The sequence below is a fragment of the Coffea eugenioides genome, chromosome 11, assembly GCF_003713205.1.
Source record: "Coffea eugenioides isolate CCC68of chromosome 11, Ceug_1.0, whole genome shotgun sequence".
Classification (NCBI taxonomy): domain Eukaryota; kingdom Viridiplantae; phylum Streptophyta; class Magnoliopsida; order Gentianales; family Rubiaceae; genus Coffea; species Coffea eugenioides.
In genome coordinates this window covers 15,571,533-15,587,449 of record NC_040045.1, presented here as the reverse complement: position 1 = coordinate 15,587,449, position 15,917 = coordinate 15,571,533, and positions in this window count along the sequence as shown.

The window sequence follows — 15,917 nt, the reverse complement described above, 5'->3', positions numbered from 1 at the left end:
GACGGAGAGTCAACGGGTTTGGATCAAATACTGCAAATGGGAACTTTGGGCTCCCAATAGCCACCTATATCCTTTCTATCTAAAGTGTTTGTTTAATTTTCTATTTGATAGGCACATGTGACTAATTGAACATGAAGTTCCGTGATTCTTGACTGCTATTATTTTGGTACCTCATTGAGCATAAGCTCACCCCTTCCCGTTATCTTTGTTTTCCTTACAGGGGACAAACTTTGAAATTGTGGTTTTGGAAGAAAGGGTCGAGCTAGTGTATAGGTTCTTTTGTTAAGCTCTTTTGCAACCGAAAGCCTAATTGTATTTTGAATAGTATGAATACTTTGGCCTGTACTTTAGTTAATTTGTTCAAGACTCTGATGTATATAAGTATTTAACCGTGTTTTTTAAAAAGTGTATTCCTTTCAGATGTTATGCTTCTATGACTTTGGTGAACTTTTCTTGTAACCGTTGGACGATCGGGCGAGCGCTGCATTTGAAAAATGATCTTGTGACGTGGCCATTTTCGTTTCGTTTTTGTTTTCGTTTTCCTATTTTTTTTGTTGAGGTGTTTCATCGAAGTTCCGTATCACCGTATGGTTTGGTAAGTTATATTTTGTCTTGGTGGTCTCCAATTGTTCATTTTCTTTGGATTCCATCGCGCGTAATATAGGGTTTGTGAGATTCGACTCCGTAGTCCTGGCGAGAATTGGGCAGGCGGTCCGCCGAACCCTTTGGTTCGCCTTAGGGGGAGGTGGGGCTGTCACAGGTGGTATCAGAGCTGTTTCGCGTGGTCTCTGCGCGGAGTGAGCTTGGGCCAAGTGGTGTTATGGTTCTGATTTCGTGAATGTGTCTAAAGGTATAAGTGCTCTTTCGAGCATAAGCTATGAACCGTGCACGTTATAAGTGCAAAAATCTTTATCATGGTACTTGAGGAAGATATATATGTATGTCGAGTAGGATTTTTAAATATGGATGATTTACTCTTGGGACCGGCCGACTCGAGTTGTGAATTATCTTATTCGGGATTCTTGTACCCGGCTACTAAAGAGATGAGAGCCTAGGTTAGAAATGACTTGGGCGAACTAGAAATGTGATTCTATGAAATTTCGTGTGATTTGTTCGGATGTTATTAAGTATGACTAACCTTGATTAAACTAAAAATTGTGTTATTCTTATAGATTATGGACGGAATCCTAGAGGGGGAAAGCTTTTCGTTAGTTGCTTTTGTACCTTTGGCCTAGTTAGTATATAGTACTTTTGATGACCTTGATACTTTCATGAAATTTCCTTTTGCTTGTATCTGATTGACTGCTATCGTTTGATTTGTTGATAAAGTTGTGTTATGTATATATGTTTTTGATCTGTGTGTATCTCTTGTTACTTGCTTATGCCTATAATTATCTTTAATGTTATATTTTCATTTCGACCCAAGATTGGTTAGACCAATGGAGGGTACTCGTAGTGGACGAGGTCGTGGGTGCGGACGTAAGCAACCCTCGAATGAAAGGGGTAACCGAGAACCAATACCTGAACCTAGGGTTGACCCAAATGCTCAAGTAGCCCTGCTATCCAGCGCATGACCAATCTGCTAGCCCATGTAGTAGAACACCAGGGCCAAAACCCTAATCCTCAACCTGGAAACCCTGGTAACCATATAGAGGGTGTGACAGCCCCACCTCCCCCTTAGGAGAACCAAAGGGTTCGGCGGACCGCCTGCCAAACTCTCGCCAGGAATACTAAGACGATTATACACAACTCAAAACGTTCCGGAATACAGTAGAGCGCATAAACAGAGCAAAAAAATCACGAAACAGAAAATGAAAATCGAAATGGAAAATGAATAGCGCCTGCCACGTCACCATCTGACCGAGACCCAATCGAATACAAGTAACCTCATATAATTCTAGAAATGGACATATACAAACCAAACATAACACAGGAACAAGAGTACACGCTTTTATAAACCACATTCGTATTTTTACAAATCAAAAGGTAACATTTGAATCCAAGTATAATTAGGGTTTCCAACCATTGAGGAACTATACAAAATATCTAAACTAGTTCAACTCATGCTTCAAAATCACAGTTCCAAAAGCGGTTCCCTGTAAGGAAAATAAGGATAACAGAACGGGATGAGCTAAAAGCTCAATGAGGTACCAAAAGTATAAACAGTAGAAATCATGAGAAATCACTTTTAGGGCACATATACACATCAAATACGAGAAATGAATGAACACCACAATTTAAAGGATACAGGTGGCTCTCAAGAGCCAAATCCCCGTTGCAATACTTGATCCAACCTAGTTGACCCTGCGTCAACATTCAAATAAAGGAACCAATCTAGTAGAACACCACTTTAACGCCAAATTCCGTCCACCAAACATACCCCTTACCGGGCCCGAACGCCAAACAGGAGCAGGAATGGTAATACTCGAGTATACCGGAATCAAGAGTCTCAATACCCAAAGATTTCCCAGGAACAGGCATCCATGGATCGTCAATTACCTCGACAAAGCCCTTGCTGGCTCGACTTAATTAACTCCCCATGAGATTGAGCTCAAGTTAACAGGAAGATCGTTGGACACACTTCCAAATGATCTCATAACAGGCGCAAGTAACGAGTTCAAGTTCATAACAAGTACAGGTAGGAGATTCCAGTTCATTCAGTACAGGCAAGAGAAGGAGTGTGATAAAGTACACCCTCGTCTCATTCAGAATAACAGAGTTCATAGTTATCCATGTCACACATTTCAAGTATAGATGAACCAATTAAACAACAATTCAGGGGAGTGGTACACTCACCTATTAAGGCGAAATAACATCCAGAATATCTTTCCGGGTAACACTCTCAATTACCGATGAACCCTAAGGTTAATCAAGAGAAAATATTACAGTTCCTCCAGCAAAAGTTAGGTGAATTGAAGACAATTCAAATACTACTAGTACAAAATATAAATATGATTTTGGAAGTGAAAAGAGTACATTTAAACCAAAGGACATGAGTAAAATATTTGGAAAACTTATGCTCACTCGTAAAACTTTGAAATATCCATTTGAGTCGAAGAAATGATGAAAACGTATTTCTATTAGTCGTAAATTTCATTTTTCCAAGTGTACAAGTTTCGGCCAGATTCGACCTTATATACCTCGATAAAAGAGGACGCAAATATCTTAGATGGTTCATATAGTATTCGCTCTCAAATTGTTACCAAATCCTCGAGTGGAAATTCGGGCAGCACGCCCTTTGTATTTAGCTATTTTCCAGCCTTTTATGGCTTCATTATTTTCCTCAATCAATCCCAAAATCATACACAATATAAATTCATCACAACAGCCATTCAATAGGCTCAAAGTCATTCAAGTACAAGATTTAGCTAGGAAAATGACTGGAAATGAACTTTAAGCTAAGAAACCAAAAAGGCAGATTCACCGCTACTTAACGTATCGGAGATAACCGAAACTACGCTTATTGGATTGAAGTACAAGTTATACCGTTTCGAAGCTAAGACAGAGCGCTATAACGTTTATGAAGACTACTTAGTCCAGTTCTCACCCTAACTAGGTCAAATTTACCAAAACATCCCCAAATTTTCCAGTTCGAAGCTCACTGTGAAATTCAACTAGCAGTCCTGATTCATTCAATCATATCTCAGTACACACAACTCCAATTCAGATAATTCCAATGCCATTTGAAAGCGAAGATACAAGGCTATAATTCTTAAGAAGACATTGACAACCAATTCAGTAATATTCCTGGTCAAACTAACCACTTACAGAGGCTGATTATCATTTTCGACAGAAACAGGGGAGCAGGGGAAATTTTGTCATTTCACAAGATACCCTACTCCGATTGAGCTGAATTTTTTCAGGCAACTAGTTTACATCATTTTCTATAACTTTCATGTTTTAACCTAAGCCTGATTTGGCCTCTACCATGCTCTAATAAAATCAGACAGAACAGGAAAAATTGGAACCCTAAGCTGAAATTTCCGCACAAAACCGAAATTGTCCGCAAATAGCTACAATTAACACTCCATAAGTTCATTCTAAACCATACCAAGCCATCATCCATGGCCAACCAACATTAAACATATAAAACAGAAAAATTATGAAAAAAATAAAAATTCATCAATCTCTACTAAAAGTCATGAAATAATCCATAAAATCACCTCTTTAACTAACACAAATCACTAATTCAACATTAACAAGACCAAAGAAAGCATTCCTTAGCTACTCACCTTACCAACTCAAGGAAAGAGACAACTTAGCACTTCTCCCTTCCAAACCACTCCACTAACTACCTCAATACTACTTAGCTAAGGGGTTTTATGGAGTGATTTCAAGTTTGATCGGTTGAATTGGAAGATTGAGCAAGATTGAGAGCAAGAAAGTTGAAGGTTTCCTTTCTTTTCCTTCTTGAGAAAGTCGGCCACAAGAGTGAAGAAAATGAAGATTTTGATCAATTTTGGGATATTAGTAAAGACATGAATAGTGGTCAAAGTCCACCCTCCAATCAAAACGTGCCACCTAGCACCTTTTAGGTTTAACACTTATCCTTTTGTCTCTCCTAAAAAATTAATATAGCTAATCTCCAATTATCTCCTAACACCTAGTAAATTAATCCCTTTATGCAAAACTTAACCTAATTGACCGAATTAACCGCACTTAACGCACTAGCGGGTCCCACGTCCAATACACACTTCAAATATCGCATGAACTAACTTATACTAGAAAAATGATTTAAAAACTATATTTACTTATAAAAATATCTATAAAATTAATATAATAATGAAAATATAGAAAACGTGTGCAAAGAAAGAAAATAATGCCTAGAAATTAAGAAAGTTTTCGGGTTCTCACAGAGGGCGAGGATAGAGCCCTTGAAAGATTTCAGAAGTTCTCCCCACCAAAATTTCTCAGAGGCCCTGATCCTGACATGGCTGAGTGGTGGTTGGAAAAGATGAACGATATTTTTGCCGCGTTACACTACACTGAGGAGAGACAGATGAAATTTGCTGTCTTCCAATTGGAGGGAGCAGCCCGTTCTTGGTGGAATATCATAAGGCTTAAATGGGAACGAGAACAAACACCGAGGACGTGGGTGAACTTCATGAGGGAATTCAATGCCAAATTTTTCCCTCCTCTAATCAAAGAAAAGAAGGAAGATGAATTTATTCGGTTTCGTTAAGGAACCTAGACCGTAGCCGAGTATAAGAGTCAATTTACTCGGTTATCTAAGTTTGCGCCTGAACTGATTTAACCGAGCAAAGGCAGATAAGGCGTTTTGTCCAGGGACTAAATGTTGAGATTCAGAAGGACCTGGGCCTAACTTAGCGCCTTTAGTGATGCTGTGGAGAAAAGCGGGTTGAAAATGAGATTACAGGTGAGAAGCTTCCAAACCAGGAAAGGGGCTTTCCTGGGAGTAGCTCCAAGCAAGAGGGTACAACAAGTACACCCCCTAAGATTGGAAAGGGAAATGGAGGAGTACGACAACCAGGGGTGTCAAGTGGTGTCTCACCGGGAGGTTCGGTCTTTGCTACTCGTGGTTCCTGTGGATATTGCGGAGGGCCAAATCATACGAAAGGGAATTGTTAGAAGAAAGAGGGAAAATGCCTGCGCTGTGGGAGCGCCGATCATCGGATTGCTAACTGTCCAGCTCGACTGCGCGAAGGAAAAGGGACCCAGCAACCAACCAAGACCAAACCTGGACAGTCAAAGGGGAAAAGGACTGGATCGAAGGTACCGACTCGGGTGTATTCCCTAGAGCACCATCAGGTCCCTAACTCATTCGAGGACGTAGAAGGTACGAGCCGTTGATTACCTTAGATTTTGATAGATCCCATTGATAAGAAACATTTCGAGAACGCAATTTCTTTAAGGGGGAGAGAGTGTGCGGACCCGTAAAATTTCCTCAGTTTATATTATTTTATTTTCTTTTATTTCACATGCAATTTCTTCACTTTACTTTACTATATTAATTTTTTCAAAGATTTTATAAGTGAGTATAGTTTTTAAATCATTTTCCTAGTATAAGATAGTTTATGTTAAATTTGAAGTGTATTATGGGCGTGGGACCCGCTAGTGCACTAAGTGCGATAAAATTTTGACGATTAGTTGATGATTTGTATAAAGGGATATTATTTTACAAGGTGCTAGGTGACAATTAGAGGTTAGCTAGATAAATAACTATTGGAAGACAACAAGATGAGGATTAACCCTTGGATGCCATTTGTCCTTGAAACATTGGATCTTGACTTTGACTTGGACTTGTCTTAACCTTTACTAAACCAAATTTTGACCCAATTTCTTTCCATTTTCATTGTCTTGGCCGAAATTTATGGAGAGGAAAGAACAAGAGAGCAAAGCTTCAACTTCATCCTCCATTCTTGGGTTAAATCTTGAGTTTCAACCATTAGTTTTGCAATCTAGTCCATAAAAGTGGATCTCTAAGGAAGCTTAAGGGGTTTTGTGGAGTGATTTGGGAAGATAAGGTGTTGGCAGCCTCTTCGCATAAGGATTAAGATAACTTTGGCTAGCAACTCCCCTCTACTTCATATATGTGTAAATTGGTGTCTTAAGGTTGTAGTTTTAGTAGCTTTGTGAGAAAATTTTATGGTTTGAAGTAGTTTTATGGTGAAAATTCTGATCACATGTGATGCTTGAGAGTTGTGCATGTTTTGATAGCTTTGCTATATGAATTATTGAGGTTTTATGGGCTGGTTTACCTTGCCTAAAGGAATTTTCAGCTTGTGTACCTAAATTCCAGCTTAAGGTTAGTAATCTGCCCTGATTTTGCACTACATGTTCGTCCTTTGAGAGAGACCGAATCTAATGCGAACTCGACCCAACAAGAACCTGTCTTAAAGAACCAAGTCGATCAGGCAGCGGCATGATCTATCTTGATTAGGTTATGGAACGATAACTACCTTGCTAGACCTAAAGAGAACCCGTCTCTAGAAACCTAGTGGATTGGTTATTGGCTTGAAAGAACAAGATAATGTGATCATCTTGTCTTGAACACCACAAGTATCCAAGCTAAATACTTGATACTGTTCAAGAAGAAACTCAAGTTCCATCAAGGAACTCATAAAAGGAGACAACTCTCTTTTTATTAACTCATCTTCAATATCATGTATCTGAATAGTTAAATAAAGTTGGCTCTTTATAGCCTTACAAGATTCAAAACCCTAATCTAAATTGGAAACAATACAAGCTTCCTTATTTAATTTGACACAACTTCCTAAATAAATTTGGAAGCAATTAAGTACTTTCCTAAAACTTTAATTCAATTAGAATAGGAAACTAACTGACTCAATTGGCTTAACTATGGTCAACATGACCTTAGCCTTTATTTCCCTTAATAACTCAAGACTAACTAACAAGTATTGCTGGAAACTTACTTAAATAAATAACAAGAAATAAGCATGACAAATCTTCAATGATTCTTGAACCCGATTGCACCATCAACCATCAATTGAATTCCCTTGAATTTGAAGGGAATCCAAATCTTCATGTTCTCATCATTCTCCTCCTCTTGAAAGACGATTTGTCCTCAAATCGAGTGCTTGCTTACAAAGGAGTAACTCGGAGAATGTCTTGTTAAATGCAATCCAAGAACCATGTCGCCAACTCAACTTGATTATGAACGCGAACCATTGCACATGCTCCATTTGTCAAGATTATCTTCACCCAATTGTACTTGGCTAGAATTTGAAAGTCAACCAATATTTGGAAATCAATCAAGATTTGGCAATCAATCAAGATATCAATCAAGATTTGGAAACCCATCACGATTTGGAAATCAATTAAGATATCAATCAAGATTTGGAAACCATTCAAGGCAAGGCTGCCTCTTTTTTTTTCCTTCTTTCTTCCTTTTTTTGTTTTTCTAACTTGCCAATTCAAGAAAATAAGGTAGCCGCACTTCAAGATTCAAGAGGATGTTTTTTAGGGTTTTCAAAGTATCAAGATTTTTTTTTTCAAGAACCCACTATGCAATCCAAGAACTTCAAGAAATTACCAATCCAACTACAAGTAGCAAGAACAACAAGAAACAAACACAAGGCAAAAAAAAAAAAATAAAATTTCGGATGAACAGTACTACTATAGTAGCGTCGGATGAACAGTACTGCTACAGTCATGAACAGTGCCGATAAATAGTACCGCCGTGAACAGTCCGAATATATATATATATTTTTGCTTTTGACGACTCAACACAAGGTTACGACTTCACTTGGGAGAAATTTAATAGGAGTGAAACCCTTGAAAAACCTGTTTTCAAGAACGTAATCACACCAAAAAATTCCAAGCTCGATCAATCACAGGATAGGTTAGACTCAAGTGATAAAATCAAGAAAACAAGAATCAAAATTTATTTTTTTGTTTCTTTTAAATCAAAAGGCTGCTAGGGTTTTGGTAGAAAAATAAATAGAAAAAAAAGAAAAGAAAAGGATATTAACCTGAATCAAGAGCCGAAGCTCTGATACCAGATGATGCGAACTCGACCCAACAAGAACCTGTTTTGAAAAAACAAGTCGATCAGGCAGTGGGAGGATCTATCTTGATTATGTTATGGAACAACAACTATCTTGCTAGACCTAAAGAGAACCCGTCTCTAGAAACCTAGTGGATTGGTTATTGGCTTGAACAATAACTACCTTGCTAGACCTAAAGAGAACTCGTCTCTAGAAACCTAGTGGATTGGTTATTGGCTTGAAAGAACAAGATAATGTGATCATCTTGTCTTGAACACCACAAGTATCCAAGCTAAATACTTGATACTGTTCAAAAAGAAACACAAGTTCCATCAAGGAACTCATAAAAGGAGACAACTCTCTTTTTATTAACTCATCTTCAATATCATGTATCTGAATAGTTAAATAAAGTTGGCTCTTTATAGCCTTACAAGATTCAAAACCCTAATCTAAATTGGAAACAATACAAGCTTCCTTATTTAATTTGACACAACTTCCTAAATAAATTTGGAAGCAATTAAGTACTTTCCTAAAACTTTAATTCAATTAGAATAGGAAACTAACTGACTCAATTGGCTTAACTGTGGTCAACATGATCTTAGCCTTTATTTCCCTTAATAACTCAAGACTAACTAACAAGTATTGCTGGAAACTTACTTAAATAAATAACAAGAAATAAGCATGACAAATCTTCAATGATTCTTGAACCCGATTGCACCATCAACCATCAATTGAATTCCCTTGAATTTGAAGGGAATCCAAATCTTCATGTTCTCATCATTCTCCTCCTCTTGAAAGACGATTTGTCCTCAAATCGAGTGCTTGCTTACAAAGGAGTAACTCGGAGAATGTCTTGTTAAATGCAATCCAAGAACCATGTCGCCAACTCAACTTGATTATGAACGCGAACCATTGCACATGCTCCATTTGTCAAGATTATCTTCACCCAATTGTACTTGGCTAGAATTTGAAAGTCAACCAATATTTGGAAATCAATCAAGATTTGGCAATCAATCAAGATATCAATCAAGATTTGGAAACCCATCACGATTTGGAAATCAATTAAGATATCAATCAAGATTTGGAAACCATTCAAGGCAAGGCTGCCTCTTTTTTTTTCCTTCTTTCTTCCTTTTTTTGTTTTTCTAACTTGCCAATTCAAGAAAATAAGGTAGCCGCACTTCAAGATTCAAGAGGATGTTTTTTAGGGTTTTCAAAGTATCAAGATTTTTTTTTTCAAGAACCCACTATGCAATCCAAGAACTTCAAGAAATTACCAATCCAACTACAAGTAGCAAGAACAACAAGAAACAAACACAAGGCAAAAAAAAAAAAATAAAATTTCGGATGAACAGTACTACTATAGTAGCGTCGGATGAACAGTACTGCTACAGTCATGAACAGTGCCGATAAATAGTACCGCCGTGAACAGTCCGAATATATATATATATTTTTGCTTTTGACGACTCAACACAAGGTTACGACTTCACTTGGGAGAAATTTAATAGGAGTGAAACCCTTGAAAAACCTGTTTTCAAGAACGTAATCACACCAAAAAATTCCAAGCTCGATCAATCACAGGATAGGTTAGACTCAAGTGATAAAATCAAGAAAACAAGAATCAAAATTTATTTTTTTGTTTCTTTTAAATCAAAAGGCTGCTAGGGTTTTGGTAGAAAAATAAATAGAAAAAAAAGAAAAGAAAAGGATATTAACCTGAATCAAGAGCCGAAGCTCTGATACCAGATGATGCGAACTCGACCCAACAAGAACCTGTTTTGAAAAAACAAGTCGATCAGGCAGTGGGAGGATCTATCTTGATTATGTTATGGAACAACAACTATCTTGCTAGACCTAAAGAGAACCCGTCTCTAGAAACCTAGTGGATTGGTTATTGGCTTGAACAATAACTACCTTGCTAGACCTAAAGAGAACTCGTCTCTAGAAACCTAGTGGATTGGTTATTGGCTTGAAAGAACAAGATAATGTGATCATCTTGTCTTGAACACCACAAGTATCCAAGCTAAATACTTGATACTGTTCAAAAAGAAACACAAGTTCCATCAAGGAACTCATAAAAGGAGACAACTCTCTTTTTATTAACTCATCTTCAATATCATGTATCTGAATAGTTAAATAAAGTTGGCTCTTTATAGCCTTACAAGATTCAAAACCCTAATCTAAATTGGAAACAATACAAGCTTCCTTATTTAATTTGACACAACTTCCTAAATAAATTTGGAAGCAATTAAGTACTTTCCTAAAACTTTAATTCAATTAGAATATGAAACAAACTGACTCAATTGGCTTAACTATGGTCAACATGATCTTAGCCTTTATTTCCCTTAATAACTCAAGACTAACTAACAAGTATTGCTGGAAACTTACTTAAATAAATAACAAGAAATAAGCATGACAAATCTTCAATGATTCTTGAACCCGATTGCACCATCAACCATCAATTGAATTCCCTTGAATTTGAAGGGAATCCAAATCTTCATGTTCTCATCATTCTCCTCCTCTTGAAAGACGATTTGTCCTCAAATCGAGTGCTTGCTTACAAAGGAGTAACTCGGAGAATGTCTTGTTAAATGCAATCCAAGAACCATGTCGCCAACTCAACTTGATTATGAACGCGAACCATTGCACATGCTCCATTTGTCAAGATTATCTTCACCCAATTGTACTTGGCTAGAATTTGAAAGTCAACCAATATTTGGAAATCAATCAAGATTTGGCAATCAATCAAGATATCAATCAAGATTTGGAAATCAATTAAGATATCAATCAAGATTTGGAAACCATTCAAGGCAAGGCTGCCTCTTTTTTTTTTCCTTCTTTCTTCCTTTTTTTGTTTTTCTAACTTGCCAATTCAAGAAAATAAGTTAGCCGCACTTCAAGATTCAAGAGGATGATTTTTAGGGTTTTCAAAGTATCAAAATTGTTTTTTTCAAGAACCCACTATGCAATCGAAGAACTTCAAGAAATTACCAAGCCAACTACAAGAAGCAAGAACAACAAGAAACAAATACAAGGCAAAAAAAAAAAAAAATTTCGGCTATGATGAACAGTACTACTATAGTATTGTGATGAACAGTCTGCCTACAGTCATGAACAGTGCCGATAAATAGTACCGCCGTGAACAGTCCGAAATATATATATATATATTTTTGCTTTTGACGACTCAACACAAGGTTACGACTTCACTTGGAAGAAATTTAATAGGAGTGAAACCCTTGAAAAACCTGTTTTCAAGAACGTAATCACACCAAAAAATTCCAAGCTCGATCAATCACAGGATAGGTTAGACTCAAGTGATAAAATCAAGAAAACAAGAATCAAAATTTATTTTTTTGTTTCTTTTAAATCAAAAGGCTGCTAGGGTTTTGGTAGAAAATAAATAGAAAAAAAAGAAAAGAAAAGGATATTAACCTGAATCAAGAGCCGAAGCTCTGATACCAGATGATGCGAACTCGACCCAACAAGAACCTGTTTTGAAAAACCAAGTCGATCAGGCAGTGGGAGGATCTATCTTGATTAGGTTATGGAACAATAACTACCTTGCTAGACCTAAAGAGAACCCGTCTCTAGAAACCTAGTGGATTGGTTATTGGCTTGAACAATAACTACCTTGCTAGACCTAAAGAGAACTCGTCTCTAGAAACCTAGTGGATTGGTTATTGGCTTGAAAGAACAAGATAATGTGATCATCTTGTCTTGAACACCACAAGTATCCAAGCTAAATACTTGATAATGTTCAAGAAGAAACTCAAGTTCCATCAAGGAACTCATAAAAGGAGACAACTCTCTTTTTATTAACTCATCTTCAATATCATGTATCTGAATAGTTAAATAAAGTTGGCTCTTTATAGCCTTACAAGATTCAAAACCCTAATCTAAATTGGAAACAATACAAGCTTCCTTATTTAATTTGACACAACTTCCTAAATAAATTTGGAAGCAATTAAGTACTTTCCTAAAACTTTAATTCAATTAGAATAGGAAACAAACTGACTCAATTGGCTTAACTATGGTCAACATGATCTTAGCCTTTATTTCCCTTAATAACTCAAGACTAACTAACAAGTATTGCTGGAAACTTACTTAAATAAATAACAAGAAATAAGCATTACAAATCTTCAATGATTCTTGAACCCGATTGCACCATCAACCATCAATTGAATTCCCTTGAATTTGAAGGGAATCCAAATCTTCATGTTCTCATCATTCTCCTCCTCTTGAAAGACGATTTGTCCTCAAATCGAGTGCTTGCTTACAAAGGAGTAACTCGGAGAATGTCTTGTTAAATGCAATCCAAGAACCATGTCGCCAACTCAACTTGATTATGAACGCGAACCATTGCACATGCTCCATTTGTCAAGATTATCTTCACCCAATTGTACTTGGCTAGAATTTGAAAGTCAACCAATATTTGGAAATCAATCAAGATTTGGCAATCAATCAAGATATCAATCAAGATTTGGAAACCCATCACGATTTGGAAATCAATTAAGATATCAATCAAGATTTGGAAACCATTCAAGGCAAGGCTGCCTCTTTTTTTTTCCTTCTTTCTTCCTTTTTTTGTTTTTCTAACTTGCCAATTCAAGAAAATAAGGTAGCCGCACTTCAAGATTCAAGAGGATGTTTTTTAGGGTTTTCAAAGTATCAAGATTTTTTTTTTCAAGAACCCACTATGCAATCCAAGAACTTCAAGAAATTACCAATCCAACTACAAGTAGCAAGAACAACAAGAAACAAACACAAGGCAAAAAAAAAAAAATAAAATTTCGGATGAACAGTACTACTATAGTAGCGTCGGATGAACAGTACTGCTACAGTCATGAACAGTGCCGATAAATAGTACCGCCGTGAACAGTCCGAATATATATATATATTTTTGCTTTTGACGACTCAACACAAGGTTACGACTTCACTTGGGAGAAATTTAATAGGAGTGAAACCCTTGAAAAACCTGTTTTCAAGAACGTAATCACACCAAAAAATTCCAAGCTCGATCAATCACAGGATAGGTTAGACTCAAGTGATAAAATCAAGAAAACAAGAATCAAAATTTATTTTTTTGTTTCTTTTAAATCAAAAGGCTGCTAGGGTTTTGGTAGAAAAATAAATAGAAAAAAAAGAAAAGAAAAGGATATTAACCTGAATCAAGAGCCGAAGCTCTGATACCAGATGATGCGAACTCGACCCAACAAGAACCTGTTTTGAAAAAACAAGTCGATCAGGCAGTGGGAGGATCTATCTTGATTATGTTATGGAACAACAACTATCTTGCTAGACCTAAAGAGAACCCGTCTCTAGAAACCTAGTGGATTGGTTATTGGCTTGAACAATAACTACCTTGCTAGACCTAAAGAGAACTCGTCTCTAGAAACCTAGTGGATTGGTTATTGGCTTGAAAGAACAAGATAATGTGATCATCTTGTCTTGAACACCACAAGTATCCAAGCTAAATACTTGATACTGTTCAAAAAGAAACACAAGTTCCATCAAGGAACTCATAAAAGGAGACAACTCTCTTTTTATTAACTCATCTTCAATATCATGTATCTGAATAGTTAAATAAAGTTGGCTCTTTATAGCCTTACAAGATTCAAAACCCTAATCTAAATTGGAAACAATACAAGCTTCCTTATTTAATTTGACACAACTTCCTAAATAAATTTGGAAGCAATTAAGTACTTTCCTAAAACTTTAATTCAATTAGAATAGGAAACAAACTGACTCAATTGGCTTAACTATGGTCAACATGATCTTAGCCTTTATTTCCCTTAATAACTCAAGACTAACTAACAAGTATTGCTGGAAACTTACTTAAATAAATAACAAGAAATAAGCATTACAAATCTTCAATGATTCTTGAACCCGATTGCACCATCAACCATCAATTGAATTCCCTTGAATTTGAAGGGAATCCAAATCTTCATGTTCTCATCATTCTCCTCCTCTTGAAAGACGATTTGTCCTCAAATCGAGTGCTTGCTTACAAAGGAGTAACTCGGAGAATGTCTTGTTAAATGCAATCCAAGAACCATGTCGCCAACTCAACTTGATTATGAACGCGAACCATTGCACATGCTCCATTTGTCAAGATTATCTTCACCCAATTGTACTTGGCTAGAATTTGAAAGTCAACCAATATTTGAAAATCAATCAGGATTTGGCAATCAATCAAGATATCAATCAAGATTTGGAAATCAATTAAGATATCAATCAAGATTTGGAAACCATTCAAGGCAAGGCTGCCTCTTTTTTTTTTTCCTTCTTTCTTTTTTTTTTTGTTTTCTAACTTGCCCAATTCAAGAAAATTAAGTTTTAAGCCGCACTTCAAGATTCAAGAGGTATTTTTAGGGTTTTTCAAAGTATCAAAATTTTTTTTTTCAAGAACCCACTATGCAATCGAAGAACTTCAAAGAAATTACAAGCCAACTACAAGAAGCAAGAACAACAAGGAACAATACACAAGGCAAAAAAAAAAAAAAAATTTCGGACCACTAATGAAACAGTACTACTATAGTATAGCGTCGGAAATATATGAACGGTACTGCTACATTCATGAACAGTGACGATGAATAGTACCGCCGTGAACAGTTTCGAATATATATATATTTTTTTTGCTTTTGACGACTCAACACAAGGTTACTACTTCACTTGGAAGAAATTTAATGGGAGTTAAACCCTTGAAAAACCTGTTTTCAAGAACGTGATCACACCAAAAAATTCCAACCTCGATCAATCACAGGATAGGTTAGACTCAAGTGATAAAATCAAGAAAACAAGAATCAAAATTTATTTTTTGTTTCTTTTAAATCAAAAGGCGGCTAGGGTTTTGTTAGAAAAATAAATATAAAAGAAAAGGATATTAACCTGAATCGAGAGTCGAAGCTCTGATACCAGATGATGCGAACTTGACCCAACAAGAACCTGTCATGAAGAACCAAGTCGATCAGGCAGCGAAAGGATCTATCTTGACCAGGTTATGGAACACTAACTACATTGCTAGATCTAAAGAGAACCCGTCTCTAGAAACCTAGTGGATTGGTTATTATGGAACAATAACTACCTTGCTAGACCTAAAGAGAACTCGTCTCTAGAAACCTAGTGGATTGGTTATTGGCTTGAAAGAACAAGATAATGTGATCATCTTGTCTTGAACACCACAAGTATCCAAGCTAAATACTTGATACTGTTCAAGAAGAAACTCAAGTTCCATCAAGGAACTCATAAAAGGAGACAACTCTCTTTTTATTAACTCATCTTCAATATCATGTATCTGAATAGTTAAATAAAGTTGGCTCTTTATAGCCTTACAAGATTCAAAACCCTAATCTAAATTGAAAACAATACAAGCTTCCTTATTTAATTTGACACAACTTCCTAAATAAATTTGGAAGCAATTAAGTACTTTCCTAAAACTTTAATTCAATT